The sequence below is a fragment of the Vidua macroura genome, chromosome 9, assembly GCF_024509145.1.
Source record: "Vidua macroura isolate BioBank_ID:100142 chromosome 9, ASM2450914v1, whole genome shotgun sequence".
Taxonomy (NCBI): Eukaryota; Metazoa; Chordata; class Aves; order Passeriformes; family Viduidae; genus Vidua; species Vidua macroura.
The window spans coordinates 11,472,830-11,488,321 of NC_071579.1; the positions used below are offsets into that span (position 1 = coordinate 11,472,830).

General features: G+C 39.8%; 2 long non-coding RNA genes across 7 annotated transcripts in view; both read right to left on the reverse strand.

Annotated features, from left to right (window-relative positions):
- LOC128811424 (uncharacterized) overlaps window positions 1-832 on the reverse strand; it is a 42,180-nt gene extending 41,348 nt beyond the window's left edge. For all 6 annotated transcript variants that reach the window (XR_008438339.1, XR_008438338.1, XR_008438337.1 and 3 more), the window contains exon 1: window positions 668-832. This is a non-coding gene — a long non-coding RNA (uncharacterized LOC128811424). The remainder of the gene's footprint in view (window positions 1-667) is intronic.
- An 820-nt stretch (window positions 833-1,652) lies between these two features.
- Window positions 1,653-15,492, reverse strand: part of LOC128811425 (uncharacterized) — a 51,091-nt gene continuing 37,251 nt past the window's right edge. The window contains exon 3 of the long non-coding RNA XR_008438342.1: window positions 1,653-1,770. This is a non-coding gene — a long non-coding RNA (uncharacterized LOC128811425). The remainder of the gene's footprint in view (window positions 1,771-15,492) is intronic.

The following is a 15,492-nucleotide window of genomic DNA, read 5'->3' on the forward strand; positions in this document are numbered from 1 at the left end:
ACGTATCAGGATTTTCAGCAGAGTTTTTAATATGTCAAGGAATGGAAAAAGTCAAGGACATGATATTATCTACATGTCTGAAGCAGCAAAGTGACCACCAATGTCAAAACAGGAAAGCAACTTCTGGGCCTGGTCACAATAACCTGAAGAAGCTCCAGCCAAAAGCAAGACAAGGTCACCAATCAGCCCTCTGTGTCTTGGTTTACAATGACCACTTCCACAGACCTAAACAACCTACAGTCCTTACCGAACGTTGTTTTCAGAAAGAGGAAACATCCCAGAATTTTAGTTAAAGAACTGCACAGAAATATTAATAGACTAATCTAAACAGAGCAGTGGCATCTGGGCTAGGATTAAATTATTTGAACACAGCCCTTTTTTCACTAATAACATGCTTAGCAATGTTCAACATAACCAAGAAAATAGCCACTGGCAAAAAGAGGAAAGGGAAAAAAATATTGCTTTTTTGTTGTGGTTTTTTGGTTTTGTTTGGGTTTTTTTGTTTTGGGAAGTTTTTAATTATTATTTATCAAACTTTGCCCCAACTTAGCCCCTTGGACATCTGGCAGAGAAAAAAAAAGTTTAAAAAGAAAACCCATTGTACTTTCTGTAGTGAAACATTGGAGACACCTTTCCTTGCTGTCAGAAAAGCTGGCTGGTACCTCACCTGCTGTGCCAGAGTCCTGAGAAGGTCCTGCAGAACAGCATCAATGGTGTCTCAGTAACATCTGGTCAGGATGGAGCAGCAACTCCAAGGAGACAACAGGAGCACTCACTGGAAGCAAACACTGCACAGCTCAGCACAGCACAGCACATCAATGTCAGCAGCTGCCAGCCTGGAAACACAGACAGGAGCGAGATTATCTGCGGCTCTAGAACTGTGTTTCCCCATTTATATACTTGGAAGTAATTAATAACACAGAATCAATGTTTGCTTATTGCCTGTGGGAGCTGTGAAGAAAATAACAGAATTTTCGTAACAGGTGTTTTCAGATATTTAGACTATAATTGATTTATTAAAGGATCACTTTACTGATGCTGTTAGCTTCACTCCTCACCAAATTTTTTTAATTTACATTTTGGCTCTGTTAGGAAGCTGATTTCATGTGACCAACTACACACAGAAATAATATACACAAAACAAGAAAAAAGCTCCAGAAAGGAAGTGATCACTTCAGGGTGATAAAATCGAGGCCAAGAACACAAGAAAAACCCTGTTTTCTTCCTGGTAGTTACTTTATAGTTGTTCTGTTTTGTTTTAATGTCTTCTCATGAAAGCTGTAAGTAATACAATACAAACCAATGTAGCCAGGAAGAAAATGGTAATTTGTTTGTAATTTAAAGAACTACTTTAGAAAAAAGCATATACAGACATAATTGACATGTTCCAGAAGATGGATAAAAGAGCGAAAATTCTCTCCCTTTTAAAAATTATGATTCTTAATTTTTATTATTATCATTATTATGATTTTGTATGTATAATTGTAAATATATATATATATATAAAATTCTGTTCTGTTTCAATAGGTCTGTCAATCATGAGGTGTTTGAAGCACAGGCCTGTATTTCAGCTTGTATGAAACTTGTTTTCTGGAGATCCAGAGCACACAACCCAGGAATTCGTAATTCTCTTCAGTCACAAACTCGCCTTCAATCCCTGAAAATGCCCAGGATGCATTGCCTTGATCCTCCCACCTGTAGGACACAGCCAAGGTTGAGCTACATCCTGTGCTGTTCCAGAAACACGACTGTCTCAGTAACACTTCAAACCTGAAAGAAACACATAAAATAGCTGCTAAGTGGTGTCAGGACGTGAGGGATGCTGGCTAGCTCCAGAGCATCCATGCTGCTCTGGAAGAGTGCCCTTGGGAAGTTGGATTTACCCAGTAGTTTTGTGTGCATCTCCCTGCACGCAATAAAGTGGCTTTGGAGATGCTGTTTTATTGACAGACTCCCTCTGTCCCAAAGTATTCAGAAAGGAAAGAGAAAGAACCAAAAAATGAGGCAAGCTCTCCTGGGAGAAAACACAAATGACGACAAATTCCCTCTTTCCGTTTCAAAGGATTTTTCTTCAAGTTATTTGATATAATTTCTGTGAAATGTAAGCAGAGATTTCAACATATTTCTTCTGAGAGTATTAGTCTCTCTGGCAACTCTCTCACTCTCTCTCTCCCCTCTGATTTCCCCAAAACGCATGATGTGCAGTCATCGGTGTGCTAAAGTTAAGTGTTCCTCCCTTAGGTCATTATTTCCACTCTTTAATTGTTCTTTTAACCTTCTGTAGTATCATTGGTATCCAGACTGTGTTGGTGCTGCTTTCCAAACACAGATGAGTAACAGTTCCTGCCCTTAAGAGTGTATATTCTCGAAATAAACCTTTCAAATCTTCACCTAAGACAAAACACACCAACTATAGCTGTAACAGTCTTCAAAGGTTTTGCAAAGTCTCTGAATTCCTGTTTCTGACATGAAGCCAAATACACATCTTTTATTAATGTAAAACTAAGCAGGGCCTTTTCCAAGAAACTGAGCTTGCGTTACAAAACTGATCTTAAGGATGTGGACTTCCCCAGAAATAAATCCCTTGAGTTTCAGACCTTTGCCATGCCTCATTCCCTAGGCACCATCTACCTCTAGAACTACAAAAGGATCTCTGTGCCCCAGCCCAGGTTGTTTAAAAGCAGCACTTACATGGCATGTGTAGAATGGGTACAACCACCAAGACACTGCTGATGGAAACCTTTCTCGTTTTCCAGCCAGGATGCTAAAAGGCAGTTAGCATACCTGTTGCACAGATGAGTAAGAGTGGAAAAGATAAAAGGCAAGGCTTAATGAGAAGCCCTGCAAAATCACAAAAGTAGTGCAAACAATGTAATTAATTAAAGCAAACCAATTAGAGCAAATAAAGTAGCTGAGAATGACTCAGAGCAGTCAATTCACTTTCTTATACTGAGATTTATTTCCACAGCCCATTCACATAACAGAGTTTATTTGGTTTTTGTATCCTGACACACTGCAAATTGGAAACCTCCCAAGCTAATCCACAGAAGAGTGCACTTTTCTGCAAGGAAGAGCCAGGAGGGAGGATTGCATGGGTTTGTTAAAAAAAAAAAAAAAGAAAAAATTGGGTTAGGAATGGGTCTCATTCTTTATTTGCTGTTGAAGTTCTGACCACAGAGATGTCTTTGGTGATATCAACACACTGTAAAACCTCTCTCAACCAAACTGATCTTTGATCATTTCTTGTAGGTTGATGGCTACTTATTCTCCTGATTTGTTTTTCTAGTGTGTAATTTCTCCTAAAACACACTAAAAATGCCTATTCAAGCTATGGGAGAACATTTTCACAGCACTTGATGTGCAAAAATTTTACTGCTGAGCTTTCAGAGGCACTTAGTTCACCATGCAGCTACTCACTCAACTGGGTTGCTGAACTGTAATAAAAGACATCATTAAGCAAAACAGTTGATGAGGGGACTTGCCTCATTCGGCCAGTGGTTACAGCTACAAGGAACTTCTTGTGAAGCTAACAGATAGAAAATCTATTTTGATTTCACAAACCAGCCTCTCTTGTCAAAGAGATAAACATGGCAGCTTCTAGTAAAGCACCTTTTCAGGAAGATCACATTTGCACGCACAGCCAGCGCTGATATCGATAAATTATGCTACAACACTTGCTGGGATCCCACATCATACTATTACAATCAGTTCCACTGATTGTTAAGAATTTACTCTCCAAATCCATTGCAACCTTGCAGTGCAGGCAGACAAATGCGTTGAAACATTGCATTCCATTTCCAAAAGCAAGACAACATCCCTTAAAAGTTCCTAAAAGTTTGTGCTTCATTACTAAGGTAATCTCCAAGGCAGTAGACACAGAGTCATCAGACTGTCCTCCCTGCCCCACCTCCTCTGCTTTGAAATGTCCCCTCAGGAGACTGCCTGGCCGTCCCTTGCCAGAGGTGGACAGGACAGCAAGCAGAGCAGGACTGTGCCCGGCTGTCCTTCCCCATAGAAGGAAGTTAGCACACAGCAAAAAAAATTTTAGAAGCATTAAGCCTGTGAAAAGAGAGTAAAAAGTAATGGATTATTTTACAATATTAAAGCAAATGTGTCAACAATGTAGTAACTAAATTTATCTGTACAAGAGGAGACGGATTCCTGGAACACAAATTCCAAGTTTCCTTGAAGAAAGCAGATGAATCTGGAAATACATCCCTCAGAGAATTCTGCTTTGGACCTCCTAGTTCAACAACAGCTAAGAGTAAGTCTCCTTTCTTCTTTGACTCTGCCAAGGGTTCAAACTACACATCTCCTGGGGAGGGTCCCCACGTGCTTCCTGTTCACAGGTTCCTCAGAGAGGAACCACTGTTCCAGAGGGACACTTAACATTGTAAACATGCCATAAGGACTGCATCCACCATAGGACCATGTGACTGGTGCCATATGATTTGTAAAAGGTAAAGCCACAGAGCACAGCTATTACAGCTCTTCCTAAGAATGCATTTCAAACACTGAGAAGTGTGTTCACACTCCAGCTCTGGATGATGCAACACACAGAAAGTATGTTAAGAATGAGAGAGTTTTCTATCACCTTGCCTCAGCAGTGAGTGCTTTTGTGTTGAGAGAAGTTGAAACACAGCATGTCTACAACTGAAAGGTACTGCTCTCTAATAATATCACTGGTATAACCTCTATGATAGTGTAAAAAAATCCCAACCCTAATTAAAGAAAACAAAACCCTAATTTCATCCATTGCACAGGAAGCTGTATGTTAATCACAAGCATGACAAAACCCTGACCTGGGGCTGAGTCCCTAGCTACTACCACAACAGGCATTTGAAAAGGTATTATGCTTAATAAAGGTATAGCAGGCAAGAGACAGCCCTGCTTTCATACTTCTCTCCACTACTAACTACCCTTATGAAACAGTTCCGTCACTTTCTTGATTCAGGCTCTATTACTTTCATTATTTTGCCACCTCCTGTCTTAATTTTAATCAGCAAAAGCTAGATAATAATCACAGAACAAAAGGCACAGTTTTCTGGGAATCCATTTACCCATCAGCTCCGAGTCTGGTGACGTGTCTAAACTGTCATTAAAATAATTGTTTCTAATACTAGGTTATACATGACTCCCCAGTCAAAGACTACAGCAACTTGTATAAAATACACTGCTATATTGTAGGAACAAAGCATTGCTTCTCAAACAATTCCTTTACTACTTATATAAATTCCACAAATAATGTAAATTTAAGGGATGGAACCTACCCAGGGTGTTTTAAACAGCACATTTCTGAAATAAGGGAATTGTGGGTCCAATACTGATCTTATCCTGTGGTATCACCAAGCACAAATGGCTTTCGCAGCCCTTTTTACACACTCATCCCTAAAGGAACAGGTTCAGTCAATAGAATTAAATTTCTATCATCACAGAATGGTTTGGGTCAGAATAGACCTTTGAAGAAAGTCTAGGGCATCACTGAGGTGATGCCAAATTCCCATACCATGCAGGGATGGTATCTAATCCCAGACTTAGTCACTTGGTATCAGCTCACACCAAGCTTTGAAGCAGAAACAACACAGAGAAATTACCTCTCACAACCAGCTTCCCAAGATTTTTTTTCAAGCTCTGCACCTAGGCTTTCATAAATAAGCCTATAACAAAATGGAACACAAAGCCAAGGTCATACCAGCACTATTAAAGGACAGCAACACAACTTTCTAACATCAGCTTTCATGCTGTAAAACATTGTTCTGCTGGCCTGAAAAAGATACAAATCTATATATGGAGATTGCTTTTAACATCCCTAGTTACCTGCTACTTCTAATGAGAGATGCCTAGAACACTCAGTAACATAATAATTTCCTGTACTTACAGGCAACAGTGATGACAGGATCAGAAGAAATTAACCACTGCAGTAACTATTGCAGAGCTTAACAGAATACAAAAAAAAAAAAAAAAAAAAAAAAAACAAAAAAAAAAAAAACAAGATCCCAGCCAAGATAAAATGCAGTCTGCTAATCACTGTGAATGCATTGTAACACAGTACCTAGCAAGTCCATGCACAGTGTCTTCCACAGGTTATGTTTGGGATTACTGCAGGTGCGATCTCAGCTCTGCACAGGCAGTGCAAAACCACCCAGCAGCAGAAATCTGCTGAGTAGGTTGGATCATTTCTGCACTGACTGGGCAGCAATTAGTGAAGGGTACGTGAAAATGCAACACTGGTATGGTCCTAACTCTGGGAACTTGAGGATTTTCTTGTCTGATCGGGCTTCTTGAATGGCAGGAAGAAAGACAGGGGCCATTGAAGGGAGGAGGTTTGAGTAAATCCTCCATCTCCTCCCCACTTACACTAACAATGCCAATGCCATCTAGTGTTCAAGATACTGTGATGTAAAAAGTGGGCAAAGTTATGCAAATATTGTATGCTGTGAAATCTGAAAAATAAAACTTTTTCACTGGATACTTTATGCCTCTCATCATAAAGAGCAAAAGAGCAATTTATACCAGAAAGGTTGATTTTCAGCACCTGGAAATGTTCCCACACTTTCCCCTCTATAGATTTAGCAAAAGTGGTATTTTACATCTTCCTCTGCATCCTTCTCTTTCTAAAGCATGGCAGAGGAATAAAAGACTCAATAATGGGCAAATCTTGCATCCAGCTCTATGAATGGCAAAAAAATCCCCAAGACATTAATTAGATTAAACAGTAATATTCAAATTTATTAAATGTGTACCATTGCAAGTCCGGAGGAATGGTAAGCCGGATTTTCAACAAAACCAGGCAATGAATAGACTCTATTCAAGGACATACATGCAGTCAATAACATCCATAACATGACAATACAGGACATTTTAAAAAGGGAAGAGAAAAGTAAGTTTGTAAGTATAAACACACACAACATAAAGTCTCTTTGCTGGGAACAAGGAGGTGAGTATCGTCATCAGTATTTAATGTGCTTTATAATGCCTTTTGTTCAAGTTTGATATCACATTCACAGTAAGGGGGATTTATAACTTTGCTTCTCCAAAGCTTGTCCAAAGCTGGCTATGTCTGGAAATGTGGTAAAAACAAACTTTGTTAAAAGACTACTTACCAGAACTTACCTTACTTTCTTTTCTGAAACCAGAAATAGCTGACATACACAAAAAACTGATGAATAACCACTACGATGGAAGTGTTTAAATCTGCATAAAACCTATTCAACCTAATTTTCCCAGAAAATATGATAGCACATTGAAAAAAATACCCTGAAAAAAACTTGTCAAGACATTTTTGAAAAATGCTGAACTTGTTCATGTAATACCACACATATCACTGTACTCTTTGAAAGAGAATGAAAATTCATCGTTGCTTCAGTAAAGGCAATTTCTTCTTCCCTCCCCGTGTTTTCTGCACATTCAGAGATTTTGCAAGCATACGGCTCCAGCCTTAGTTTTGGTTCCACCCAGCTCAACCCCTCTCTTCAGAAGCTCCTGACTTTCAGGTCTTCCTAACTTTTCTTGCACATGAACTTTTAGGTAGAGAAACACTACTTCATACACACACATGCTTGTATGCTAACCCACCCAGCTGGTCATGTTTGGAGTAATGCATCCTAAGAGCTATGGCACCTTAACGATGTGTTCCATTAATACATCATCAAAGCCATGACACTCTTATGATATATTGGTCTAATACATCATAGCAGTGCTGTATCCCAGACAATGGATTACTCCAAAACATAGCAACAGCCAGAAAGCTCTCAAAAGAAGTTTTGTGGGGTTTTCAACTTATTTACATTGTATGAGTTTGGGTGGGGTTTTTTGTTGTTGCGGGGGAGGGGGGTTGTTTCTCTCTTTCTTTTTAATTTCTCAGAAACAAGCATTCACTAGGGACAGAAGGTCATAACATAAATATTGATATAGCTAAGAAGCTATTTCACAGTCCACTACCTAACCAGCACAACACCCTAACCCACAGTGTGGATCATTGTGCCAGGGTACACACATCTGGGGAGGAGGGGAGTGCTGGTCAAGGCTCCATTCTGCCCTGAGCCCCTGCACACAGCGCTGGGGCATCACCCCTCTGCAGTCACACCCGAATGCTGCAAACAACCAGCTCCTCCTTAAAGCCACCAGCAATGGCTCTGTAAAATGAAGGGTTTCTTACAGACAACCTTACTCAAAAAAAGTATTGCCAAAAAAGGGATTGAATTAATTTTAAAAGAATTCACTAATTTAAATCAGTGCTCACATTTGCAGTGATGTACCAAAAAGTCCACCAAAATAGTGAGGTGTGCACTCATCACTTATGCACCTGGCACTACCCACCAATCTCTCTCCTCTGCTGGCAACCTATGGAAGAACTTAAAATGAAAATTTCATCTTTTTTGTTAATCATTTAATGACATAGAACATAGACCATACTAGTGACATGTGTGTTATAGTACTGATAGAGAATATTTATGGAAAGCTTGGGGGCGGGGGGGAACCTCTTAAAAAGAGAGAACTTGCACCCCGTTTCAAATCCCTTAAAAAAAACTTCAACTGATCATCTGCATCATGTATTTCCATGAGATTTAGAGGCTTTAGTCAGTGCAGGTACTAACATCAATCACCTGGCAACACAGGTAATGCTGGTAGAGATAAACTACTCTTTAATTTCTCTGATATAATACAGTTGCATTTCACTGTTCACATAGAATAGGTAGGTTTGCTCCTGCTGTTTACCTGAATGATTGCCAAAATCACACCAAAACCAGTCTGATCAATGAGTTTATATATCCACAAAAAAAGTAGGTTATGAAGGCATGTGTGTTTTGGGAAGGGATATTTTGCAAAAGTTCAAGGTCAAAACCAGCCTACACACTGGAACATAACAGATGAGAAAGTACAAAAATGTAAAACGAAGTGCCTGCAGCAAAATAAAGACAGAAAGGAGAAAAGAGAATTATAGTCTGAGAAGCAAACAGAAAAAGTTAAAAAATAGAGAGAAAAGAAAAGAAAAAAAATCCTCACAAATAAACTGAAGAAAAACAAGAAAGAAGTGCCTTCCTCAAAATCCTTTCAGAAAAACTGTACCCAAGCAACATCCACAAAGGAAAACTTCAGCCCCTGTGATTCTGTTGTTGTCACTCCTCTAGCACAAACAAAAGCAGAAACCAGAGGATTGGGGCTCTCAGACACATCAGTAACACTGAATGGTGTATCTGAACCTGCCTCTTTCTCATAAAGTCTTACAAGCTTTCAGGTATTTTGGTATTTGCTTGCCTCTGTTTTGAGGGACAAACAAAGGTTTTCTCCCTCTCTCCTAACAGACCTTGCAAGGCATCGAGATTGTCACAGGAGGCAGCAGAGCAGAAGCACAAGATCACCTGTCACCCAGGCTCAGAGCCTGGTGGCAGAAGGGAATTCTGCACACGGGTTGCATGAGGAAAGGCGCCCATCACTTCACAGACTACTGCCCCAAACCCTGACAAACCGTGCAAATTACACAGTAAAAGGGAAATGAAAATTAATGACAGTTACTTAATCATTCTTTGATACTACAGAGCCTAACACACTAAGGTGAAAGCTTAAAAGCTTAGTCAAGAAATATTTTTATGGCCAAAATTAAGTATTTTCTCCTATTATTTATTCATACATTTTTCAATTATTTAACTTAAAGTACTTCAAAGACAATTATTGCTGAAAACAATAGTAAGATACACAAATCCTTCAGCTGCATTCCCTTTCCTCAGCCCCACGCTCCTCCTTTTCTGGCACCAGAAAAGTTAGTTTAGACATCAGTCTTCTGCATTCAAAGCACTGCCCATTTCCTCAGGGCACAGCTCTTGCCATACAGGAAACATGCATACATTTCATTTTAAAGCACTTGGCTGAAGTTCCCATGAGCATCCCCACAGCTGAGGCAAGGCCCATCCTCAGGGAGCTTCCCCCTGTGCTCAACACCGTGGCATGTCCAAGGCAGCACATTTGTCCCACTAGAGAAGACAAGGCCTGTTCCTACACACCCACTGCTTTCCAGAAACTCCAGGCTCTCTGTGCTCCTGTAGCTCCTGCTGTGAGAGGCGGCTGCATTTGGCACACAGGTCACTGCTCCTCACCAGCTCTCTAGGCTTACTCCCACAGCCTGTGTGGTGTGGGGATCTCTTGCAGCCCCTCGGGGTGTCCTCTGTCCCTGCTTAGGGCAGTGGAGGTTACACGTGGCCACAAAGGCATTGTGAGAATGGCAGTCCTCAACTTAGTGGCTCCTGGAGTGCCTCCACCTTCAGACAGCCTTGTGGAAGCCAGCACCACGTGCTGGCATTAGTGCCCACCTCCCTGGACAGCTGAGATAATGCAAGGGGAGCAGGAACTGCCAAGTAGGGAGTTGGAAAACAAGAGGAATATGGCATGGAGGGCAGAGAAGACAAAAAAGAGACAAGAAGAAAATTCAGAGACCTGTGACAGAAATCCATGTTGAAAGTTTCCTGAGTGTTTGGAGTTAACTGCAGCTCTGGTATCATCTGTACGTAAATAAGCCAATTTTATAAATGTCAACTCGTTTTTTCTGGATTTTTCACTAAGATTCCCTACATTACTGTTTTCTAGTGGTCAAATACAAACTGTAAGAAACACTGGTTTCCCTGCCTAGCACACCACATTTCTTATTATTCACACACAGGATAAAGTACAGCATTACTAAGCTACAGTTAAGTTACTTACTGTTAAATTATACTTGTGCTTATTCTAATAATTTACAGGCAAATGTGAGTCTGGATTCAATTTTCATTTCCCTTCATTTGAATCCATTCATATTTTTTGATTTATTTTCTACACAGCATTCTATGTTTTCCCACAGTACTGAATCCTTCAGAAACATAAAATATAAGTAGTCAAAACATGACTGGAAGGGAGAGGGATAAATGTTACTCACATGCATTTGAAAAGTCACAAGTCTTTGCAGAGAATATTGATATAGCTAAGAAGCTATTTCACAGTCCACTGTGAAGAAGGATAAAATAACACGCATTCACAGAGTAAGAGATTCATAACAATATATAACCAAGACAACAGTAAAAAGGTGCTTAATGTTCAAAGGATAGGAAAGGATTCATAAAAATAACTTTTCTCATGTCTAAAGACAATGGCCACGTAACACAAAAAAAAAAAAAAAAAAAAAAACAATCAACAAGCAAATAGTTTCCCATAAATACAGTCTCTTTTCCCAGTAGGTCCAAAAAATATTTCACCTGGATGAATCCCCTGTACAGCTCAGGCAGGGGGACACGTGACACACAAAACCTATCCAACTTGAGTGACTTTCAGGAACATTTCACTGTGATTTGGGCATTGCAGAACAGGAATGGAAAATAAATGGCTTCTATATCCTACTTTGTCCAGCATTCAGGATAAATCACGAGCCTAGGTGGTCCATAGTACCCTGCCCTTCCAGCTACACCTGAGAGCAGAGCTGGAGCAAAGGCAGGAGGCTGTAGTCCAGATGTGTGCCATCCCCCCACCAGTGGGCAACCAAGTCCTGTCCTCCACACCTTTTTCCTGGGTCCATCCCCAGCTCAGAAGATGTTTTCTCCTTGGTGAGCCACCTTGGCTAAAAGATCACTTCTCCACTGACTTTTGAAACCTGCTAACCATCTGCAAGTCCCAATCTTGCTATAAATACTTTCTAGCAGAATAAATACCAATGGCAATATACTCAAGACCTATTTGTGTGAAGGAAATGTGGAACAGATCAGATGCTGAGCTACTAAAAAATTCCTGTGTCTTAGGAGCAACAGACATTGTGCAAAGATCTTGAGCCTGATGTATAGACTGGATAAATTAAAATTATATGAAAACATATTTTAATTATAAGTTACTAACCATAAAATATAAACACCTAAGTGATTTGCTGGACTGCCTTTCAGAAGGCACTGACAGGAAAGGTTATAGAGAAAATAACCAATTCACTTGAAGAACTATAATTCAAAAAAGAAAATCCCCCTCCCTTAAACATATTGTACAGTACACAGAACCCACAAATTTAATAGATGAACAGAAGGATTTCTATTTAGTTTTTAGAATAAAAGATGACCTATAAAGAAAACCTAAACATTAACCCTAAACATTAACCCAAACACAGAAATAAGTTCTGCACATCAAGGGTGAGTGCAGAAATAACATCTGGAAAAGAAGGGATTTATAGCTCCTGCAGAATCCTCCCCACAGTTTTGGCTTCGTACTTGACACTTTGAGTGCATCACGCTGGAACACGGCTGTTGCACTGACGCAGCGCATAAAGCAAAGAGGAAATTGCCTGTTTTTTCATCTGGAGGACAGCAATGTAGATGATAATAGAGAGGAACCTTTATAAACTGTGTGCCATACCAGAAAATGCACAATTCTTACTAGTGACCCTCTGGGACATTCCAGTACATTAAGGAATATTCAGGCGTCTTTGGTGTCAATAGCTAACACTGAAATAGCTACAGGACTTTATTGGAGCTATTAAAAAAAGGCTTTCCAGAGGATTTTGGATTCATGCAATGAATTCTCCCCTCTTATACTGGTGAGCTAGTAAGGGAGCACAAGGCTCATTTTTCAGTGTGTTAGATCCATATGAAAGTTGGCATTCTTGGTTATCTTAAAGGATACTTGCACCATGCCACAAAGCATGTGGCAAAAACTTACTAATGTTCTTAAGAAACTATATTTAGTGATTTTGAATTTGAAAGAAAATTCTACACTTTTTCATTAAGCCATCTACATGGCACATATGACACAAAAATATCAGCTAGTGATAAGAATTTTACCATACCCTGTGAGACCCCATCTGATAATGCTGACCTGAGGACTACATTAAACATGGTGCCTTATTTGTAATAAATTTTATTCTTAGTGTGTTTGGGAGGAACATGGCACACACTAGAAGTCCTCAGGACTCACATCTACACCTCTGTGCCAAGGTACAGGAGGTGCTTCCCACAACGGAGCTGTGCCCATCCTAAAGGATTCCCTCTTCAGTGGGAATGGTCACAGTACATACAATAAACATCCTGTTCCTCTGCAGTCTGCACGCTCAAGGAACAAAGTTAAGCCATAAAAAGGTTTTGCTGCTCATGACAGATTCATGTCCTGAGGGATGACACACCAGACTGACGTGGCCAGTGGTCAGATTGCAACTCTGGCCTGTGGCTACAAGCTCAGCAGCAGCAATGGGTCATGCAAGGCTTCCCCCACTGCAGTCACAGAATGGGATCGGGCCTGGGGGCAACCTCCAAGCTCCTGGAGAAGCTACTGAGGTTTTCTGCATGGGTGTTTTCTGCATGGGTGTTTTCTGCATTGTAAGCCCAAAGGACATCTGTAACTGATGTACCACTGGCTCTGCGTTTTGTCCAGGCAATTTTCAAACATGACCTAACTCATACAGCAACCAGCTCAGGGAACTTATCAGACAATTCTGCCCAGACTTGATTAAAAACTGTAGCACAACAGGAACCTCCCCCAGTTTAAATGGATTCATGCAATGTTAGTCAACTATTTCAGGGGGCTCATATGTAAATCTAAGGTTTTCTTTTTGGGAAGCAATTATTTTTCCAAGATCCATTTCATACTAAAGCAGTTACGAGCAAATCACCTGTAAACAAATACAGAACATAAACAAGGAGAGCCATGCAATGTTATAAAGCTCATAATCTGAACCATAATATTCAAAATAATTAACCAAAAGGTTTCAAGTCCTTGTTACCTTCCACGTAATTCAACACGTATTTATCCTCCATGTAATTCAAAGTGTATCTGGTGCCAGCTCTCCCCACTGTCTTGTTCAGATCACCACAGGAATTTATAACAAATTTTGCAATGCTTTTGACCTGTATCAGCTTATTAAACTTTTATGAAAAATCAATGGAGTTCAATCATGTTATGAACTGTTCTTCATACACATGTCAGTGGCAAATGGAGAAGTCTATTTATCCCAAAGTCAAGAGAGAAGATATTGAATTGGATACAAGTCTCCATTCATATGAACTTACAAATGAAAATGTAAGAGAATAAAAGATAGGCAACACTGGAGAAAAACAGGAGCCTGAGAATTCAGAATCAGTGTTTTTTGAAGGTGAGGTGAGTTACAAATTACATAAATTAAGTAATTGCATTAGAAGAGGTTTCAAATAGCCACCCTAATGAGGTGCATTTTGATTCAAGGGGAAATAGACAAAGTAGGCAATAGGGGAAATGTGGTGATCACATCACCACATCACTGGAAGAAGGGAAAAGAAGATGGAAGCATACTTTCACCTTTCCTTTATCCCTAAGGTAATGTTTAACTGCACAAGCAGGGGACATGTTTGTGCCCATGTCAGGGCTGGTTCAAAGGACAGTGCTTCTGCTTGGGAAAAGTAGTCCAGGCACCTCAGGAAAGACTTGACAAGAATGAGACACCTCACTCATTCAGGGTAGGAGGAACACACATGTCCAGACAGCCTGGCATCACCTGTACGTGCCTGGGGAGCCCCATCAACACCAGCGCCAGCAGGGTTATGGCAAAAATAAACCAGTAAACAGAATGCCTCTCAAAAAACTATCACCCCTTAACTCGGGCTCTGGACTGCAAGGCTGCCATTGCTGACTTACTTCTTTTTCTCCCTGGAGTTTGGGCACACAGACAGACTAGTCTTCATGTTTCAGCTGCAGACACTGAAATAAATAAGAGTCAAATTCTGCAGAAACTCTCCTGCAGAAGTTTCAATTCTTTAAGGTCCAGTATATTGAATATCCAGTGCACAACACATTAAGCTTTAACAGAAAAGATAGTGTCTCTTGTTTGTTCTATTTCTTTATTTTTCTTACCTATTGTTTTGTTTTTAATTTCCGTGAGTAAGCAGTATTAGTATCCTGCTGGCTTCCTGCTTAGCCACAGGAGAAGGAAGGGGAATTTTTGCAATAATTTAAAAATACACTGAAAGTATGAAAAGGTTAAGAATTCTGAAGAAAAAAATAAACTAAACAAAAGCAAAGCAGCGTGGAAAAATTAGCCTTTATCAAATGATCAGAGCAGATGAGAATTTTACAAAGAAGATGCTGTCAAAACTGTGTCCTTAGTAAAAATATGCCTATGATATTTTTAAACAAAGCTGTGAACATACCTTGTTTTGTTTTCCTTAGTTATATTTGGTTGGTTTTTGAAGTAAAATTGAGTGGTCTCCAGCAAGCCATCTCGAGGTGCATAGAAGTGACATTACTATTCATGATTCTCATAATGCAATATTCTACTACAAATGCAAGAGAAATCTTTGTGTTTATCACCTTGCCAAATCCACAGGCTGTTTGCTTTTAAGCCAGACAATTTTTTTTCCAGAAGAGACAGCCAAAATGGTTTTTGTAGACAAAAATTAATTTTGTTGTAAGTAAAAAAAAATAGTGCAAAACAAAAAAGAAAAACAAACACCATTTAATACCATTTTCAAAGATTCAAGTATTTCCCAACACTGCTTTCACCTCCAAAATAAAGGTAGGCATCAG